The sequence below is a fragment of the Chiloscyllium plagiosum genome, unplaced genomic scaffold (assembly GCF_037043375.1).
Source record: "Chiloscyllium plagiosum isolate Xiang-an unplaced genomic scaffold, Cpla_swu_hap1 HiC_scaffold_29, whole genome shotgun sequence".
Taxonomy (NCBI): Eukaryota; Metazoa; Chordata; class Chondrichthyes; order Orectolobiformes; family Hemiscylliidae; genus Chiloscyllium; species Chiloscyllium plagiosum.
Window position 1 is genome coordinate 24,823,428 of NW_028270167.1, and position 7,050 is coordinate 24,830,477.

The 7,050-nt window shown below is 39.7% G+C and overlaps 1 long non-coding RNA gene across 1 annotated transcript in view; it reads left to right on the forward strand.

Moving 5' to 3' along the window:
- The window catches only part of LOC148142273 (uncharacterized), a 107,170-nt gene extending 101,133 nt beyond the window's left edge, over positions 1 to 6,037 (forward strand). Inside the window, exon 3 of the long non-coding RNA XR_015752102.1 lies at positions 6,002 to 6,037. This is a non-coding gene — a long non-coding RNA (uncharacterized LOC148142273). The remainder of the gene's footprint in view (positions 1 to 6,001) is intronic.
- Positions 6,038 to 7,050: the final 1,013 nt, after the last annotated feature.

The window sequence follows — 7,050 nt, forward strand, 5'->3', positions numbered from 1 at the left end:
TTTGCTTTTGCAGATACATTCTATTTTGTTCAAAAAGCACACACTCTGTAGGCTGTCAGTCCATGTGACATTTTATAAACTCCTGGATTAGATTCCCTACAGTGTGGGAGCAGGTGATTTGGCCCAAGTCTACACCAAGCCCCTGAACAGTAATCCACCCAGACCCATCCCCCTCTGACTAATGCATTATGGGCCATTTAGCATGGCCAATTCATCTCACCTGCACATCTTTGGACAGTGGGAGGAAACCAGAGCACCCAAAGGAAAACCTGTGCAAGCATGGGGAGATTGGGCAAACTTCACACAGACAGTCACCCGAAGCTGGAATTGAACCCATGCCCCTGGCGCTGTAAGGTAGCAGTTCTAACCACTGGGGACCCACACCGCCCCAACTTTGGAAATAGAACCAATCTGACTTAAGGTTGGGATATAGACTGACTCAAACCCCACATCTTTGAAGCATTGCCTGAGCTGAGATGTCACTTTTTTTATGTATACTGATAAAACCTTAAGTTGTCTCGAGACTATGAAAGAAATTCTGGAATTTACATATTAATCAATCGAAACCTGCATCCTCCTTCTAAGTGATGAAAGGCTTTATAGAAATCTAGGTTTGTTCAATACATCGCATACGTCGTATGATACTTTGATCTTTTGCTATAAATTCTATACCCTATGACCCTGCCTAATTAGTTACCTGGGTAACAGCAGGGCTTTGAAAGACTGTACTTTCAAATAAACCTGTTGGACGATAACCAGGTGTTGTGTGATTTTTAACTTTGTCAACCCTAGTCCAACGCTAGGATCTTCATTCATGACCTTTACGTCACACAATTTTGTCTGGACCACGATACATGGAAAAAATATGCTTTAAAGGTTTTACCTCCACATTTCCTGTCATGGTAGAGACCATGCTGATCTCCAAAAATTAGTGTAGGTGTCTTGTGACACGAAGTAAATTTTCCCTCAGAAATTAAACAGAAATATGCTTTGCTGTTGCCAAAGTCGTGACAGAAAAGTTGATGACAGCAAATATTCAGTCGGTGTTTGACTGCGGATGGCAGAAATATTTGAGACTTTGAGTTTTCAGGCCCCTGTACTGACTGTTACTCCCTTGTTGTACAAATTCTCAAATAACCACCATGGAGATTTTGGTGAATATCTTCTTTAATAATTCTCAGGATCATTAAAGACTGGGAGATCATCAATTATTGTCAGGTTGCCTGTTAGTTGTGATATTATTTTAGCACCTGATTGCTTGTGATATATGCACTGTGTCCTGACTTGAATAAGTGCTGGAGAATGGGATCAGAATACAATAGTTAGATATTTAGTATTTGGTGTACTGTAAGAACTCTATGACTCTAATATATCCCACCTCTTTCCATTGGGCTGTTTTGATCTCTTTTAATTTGCTCCTTAAAGCTGATAGCATCTTTGTTATTGTCAATGAATATGCCTCTACCTCAGAGATTAGTACCACATGTTTATTGCAATCTAGACAATTGTTGCTTTTGACAGAGTGTCTGCAGTTATGTGTTTATTTCCCTCAGGCACACACTGTGTTGTTCAGTTGTAATATATTTTCTGTTTCACAGTAGTTTTGCTCAGTCTGGTTCTATTTGTATGATGATGGTGTAAATGGCAGTCAGACGTGTAAAATTAGCAAACATGCTGCTATTGCTTCAATCTTATTGAGAAATATCATTGTAATATTGACATTTAATTCAAATCATCAGAAGGAAGACTCAGTGGCTAGCACTTATGCCTCACAGCACCAGGGACCTGGGTTCAATTCCACCGTTGGGCGACTGTCTGTGGGAGTCTGCACATTCTCCCTGTGTCTGCGTGAATTTCCTCCAGGTGCTCTGGTTTCTTCCCACAGTCCAACATTGTAAAGGTTAAGTGGATTGGCTAATGTTAAATTGCCCATGGTGTCCAGGGGTGTGTAGGTTAGGTGCATTAACCATGGGAAATGCAAGGTTACGGGAACAGGGTGGGGGTCTGGGTGGGATGCTCTTCAGATGTCGAGTGTGGACTTGATGGCCTGTTTCCACGCTGTAGGAATTCTATGGAAATACATTTGAATGGAAAATTATACATCTGACAATTTCCAGAAACCATATTTGTGGAGGGAAATGTATGATTTACTGGATATACATGAGAAATTGTCCCCAGAGATCATTTGATGGTACAACAATGTAACAGTGGTTAAACACACACAGAGAATGCTGGAGAAATTAATCAGTCCTGGCAGTACCTGCAGAGAGAGAAACAGAGTTAATGCTTCAAAATGTTAACTGTTTCTCTCTCCACAGATACTGCCAGACCTGCTGGGTTTTTCCAGCATTCTCTGTGTTTGTTTCACATTTGAAACATCTGCAGTATTTTGCTTTCATTATGAAACACGGGTTAATTGGACTCTAATTAACAAATTCAATACTGATGTTTTTCAGCTTCCTCGTTGAAACATCTTTTGAACATTGTTCAATGGATTTTGGCATCAAATTCCCCCTCAGAAGACAAGGAAACATTTCAAGAAGCCTGGTTCTATCTTCTGGATAAATCACATATATCCAACTTTCTAGGTGAGAAGATTTGTAGCTTGGGTGCTCGTTGTTGTGGTCTGTTCGCCGAGCTGGCAATCTGTGAGGATGTCACCTAGACAGGGGACGAAACGTCTGCAACACAAATTCCCTGCTCGGCGAACAGAACCACAACAACTTTCTAGGTGTTAAAAGAAACACAACAACTGGATCAAAGGGGGCAAATATAAAATCAAAGACAATTATCAGATAAATGTAAGTTACAGTTGATTGGATTAATTATTAAAGCTGACATGCCAATCTGTGCAGTAATTTTCTTTGGATTCTATTAACAATAATTGTATTACCACTAGAGGGTGGAATTGTACACTAGCATTGCTCAGTGGTTGCCCTGGTCTACTGAATACTGCTAACACCTAACCGTGCAAAAAATGCAGATGTCTCTGGGTTGATGTGACAGTATTAGATTTTATTCATTCCTCAAACTTAACAGATCAAGGATTCTTGTAGTGGACACCACTCTTAAAATATTTCTTTGAGGAGACGGCAATTATCTAATGATATGGTAATATATAAATCCTTCATGCCCTCAATCAATGATCTAAACTGTTTTCTCCATTCCTGCTTTCCCTTGATGTTAGTTAACTTCCTTTATGGTATAGTTCTGTAGGTGCCAAGTGTCCTTAGATCATTCTCCAGATAGTCAACATTTGTGCGATTGCTGGTGAGCTATGTTACTATTGCTGATACCTCATAAAATATTCACACATGGAGACTGTCAGCCTGGGAATACTGGATGGCTATAAGATGCAATTTTCTATATGCAAGCTGTAGGTCACAAGGACCTTAGGCAATTGGGTATTGATCAGAAATATTAGCTGATCATTCATTCCGAGATACACTCAGATTATTGGAATATACTATCTTGGTTGACATTAGTATAATGCAGGAAGAAAGTGAGGACTGCAGATGCAAGAGATCAGAGTCAAAAAGTGTGGTGCTGGAAAAGCACAGCAGGTCAGGCAGCATCCGAGGAGCAGGAGAGTCGCCTTCATCAGGAATGTGGAAGGGGCCCAAGGGGAATGAGAGATAAACAGGAGGGGGTTGGGGCTTGGGGGAAGGTAGCTTGGAAGGCGATAGGTAGATGAAGGTGCGGGGTGATGGTGATAGGTCGGAGTAGAGGGTGGAGTGGATAGTGGGAAGAAAGATGGACAGTATAATGCAGTTCAGTCCATAGATTGTATTAAATACTCACAGAAAGTCATTTGCAGATACATTTTCTCTCATCAGTTTCAATAGGCTTAAAGATGCATTGTAGTGTGACATTGGCTGACTTCAAATGGTCTTTTATTAAATAGTCACTTTGCAGTACAGAACTTGAATATTATTGAATGAAGATGCATTTTGTCAAAACTTTTTATTATGCACTCATCAGGACATTTTGCACAGGCTGGTGTGCACAATGAATACCTTGCTTGCTGTGAACAGCTGAAAGATACGGTGTTGATATGATCTGCCAGGCTTTGAGTTAGGTCTGCCTAAAAAACCAGCATCACACCAGCACTGACGTTCATCTACCATATCATTTATTTTTGTGATTTTCAGAATGTCTTCTTGGCTTAACGGCAAGATCCTGTTGATGGCAAACCCCACTTGTGTTGTTATTGCATAGGAGCAACATGAAACAGCGAGCTTTACTGTTGCTCAAAATTTGAAGATGCCTTCCCCTTCCTGGGTTTTCCCCAGGAAAACCCAGGAATTGCTACATTGGGTACTGCTGCTCTGGTAGTACAGTGGCTCAGTGGTTAGCACTACTGCCTCATAATGCTAAGGATCCGCGTTTGATTCCACACTTGTCTGTTGGAGTTTCACATTTTCCCCGTGTCCACTTTTCCTCTGGGTGCTCCAGTTCCCTCCTACAGTCCAAAGATGTGCAGGTTAGGTGGTTTGGCCATGCTAAATCGCCCATAGTGTCCAGGGATGTGTAGGCTAGGTGGGTTTTCTATGGAAAAGTAGGGTTAATGGTGTTACTCTTTGCTTCCCTACTATACACATATAATAAATGAGAGTTGGTGTAAATGAGAGTGAATGGTAATCTGTTTGTAAGATGTACATCCAAGAATGATAGGGCATGGGTGTCATCAGATTTAATTCAGAGCTTCTAATTCATTGCCCATTGTACTTTATGAAGCTAATTCTGTAATCTGATGTTTACTAGAATAAGTCACATTCCAAGATTGTGTGGACATTGGAGATTAGAGTCACTATTAATCTTGTGTTCACTCAGTATTACATATTTGGTATTTCTTGTGTAAGCATGAAACCTTATTTAAGCATGTTACAGTGGTAACTAGCTTGCACAAGTATAAACATAAGAGTTATCCAATGCCACGCCACCCTGACTGCAATGTTTTTCAAAAATAAGAAGGTTGTGTTCCAAGATGGCAAGAAATCTAACCTTCAAATTGAGGAAGACCAGTGGACAGCAATTGTGACAGCTGTCCATGGTCATTAGTTGAGAGGGTCGATACAGTTGACTGTCACAGTATAGATAAATGACACCCAAAATAACATATATAAACAGGAATCGAGCAGTGCTCCGAAAGCTAGTGCTTCCACTTAAACCTGTTGGACTATAACCTGGTGTTGTGTGGTTTTTAACTTTGTACACCCCAGTCCAGCACCAGCATCTCCAATTCATCTGTCACAGTCATATATCTAATTTGTCCAATTAATTAACGTGTTATATCTAAACTGCTACTTCTTAAACTCAAAATCAGAAAGTTGCTACAAATCATCAACTGCCTATTCCAGGTAACTTTGATCATAAAACCCCAAAATCAACACCTGGACTTACAATATTGTGACCCTGTCACTGATATACATTCCTTTAGAGAGAAGCTTCATTTTGGGAATAACAGATTATTTCTAAACTTTTGTTTACTTTCTTTTTTTTTCTCTCTCCCTTTAATCCTTTCATAATGACAGTGGTGCATTTCTCTTGTCTTTTGTTGTCTTTGCCTTTGTCATATTGTGATCTATATTAGTCAAAGAAAATTATAAATTGAGAAATGAACTGGACCTGTCGAGTTTCATCAATGCTACTTCATTCAATCTTAGAAAGCTACCGTAATGCAGCTAGCACATGCTATACAATGAAAAGTGTGGGCAGAAGACTCTGCAAAGAGCTGAATACTCAGGGGCATTTATTTTATATTTCAATGCACTACAATTTCATTCAGTAGCTTGGCCATGTATATGGGTGGTACGCTTCCATTCCTTTCAAGCGAATTTGAACAACCCTGTCACATTGCATAGATTGTGAAGTGTTCTGTTGCCAGTGCCAGAGGGCATGGACATTTACTTTCTTGATAATTATATTTAATTTCAAATGAAAAACAACAGAGAAGACATCAACTACATTATCACTACTGACTGGATATATATTCCCACAGGGCCTCGTTTGGAACATGGTGCTCGTCATGTTGTCAGAACCAGTCCAGATATTGTTCAATAGGCCATGGGACCTCCAATATTGAGTAAATATTTGTTTAAATGAAACTTTTCTGAAGCACTCATGAGGATTGAACAATTGGTTTTAATATTCTTTGCAATCCGCGTGTTTATAAGATGTAGTTCGTAGCCAAACGTGAAAAAAATTCACCTCATTTCACCTCTTCTTCCAAGTTCGTTACCTCACTCACCATCCAACTATCTTCCTTAATCTTGACAGCAAGGTGGTCCAACTTCCAAATATTGTTTAAAAAGTTGCATGTAATGGGATGGTTGGAAAGAGCTACTTCCGAACCCAGATATCCTTATCTTCCGCAAACAATATGGCTAATACTTACATAACTAATGTTTAGAAAACCCAACTATTTACACTCTCCAGTACTTTTATACATGTAGTCTATAATTCTTAAGCTGTCATACATTTTCTTTTCTATTTTCCTTCCATTCTAATTATTCTTCTTGTATGGTTTCACACATACAGTATCTGCATTTTAATTTGTTAACATCCCAGCTAAATCAAGTCCTACTGTTTTCAATATTTACATCTGCATCTTTCTAGTAGAAGTCTCTGGACTGCAGTCAGCAATCTGTCTGATTTTCCATTCCATAGTTAAACAATTCCTAACACCTGTTGTAAACCGATTTACAATTCAATTAATTTGGCACAAACCCGTTTTGAATTTGGGATCTTTTAGATGGCTTGATCTAGTACTGCATTTCTTTTCTCCGTCATATCAGTGTATGCATAAAACATAGACATGTCAGCTCACACAGTGTATGAACTGGGGATTGGTTAGCTCAGTTGCTTAGACAGCTGATTTATGACACAGAGTAACACCAGTATTGTGGGCTCAATTCCTGTCCTGGCTCAATCTCTCCCCTCACTCGAGGTATGCTGACCCTTAGGCTAAACCACCACCAAATGTCTCTACTGTGAAAGCTACCCTCTGGTCCAGCAGGACTATGATGACTTTACCTTTTTATGAGCTGC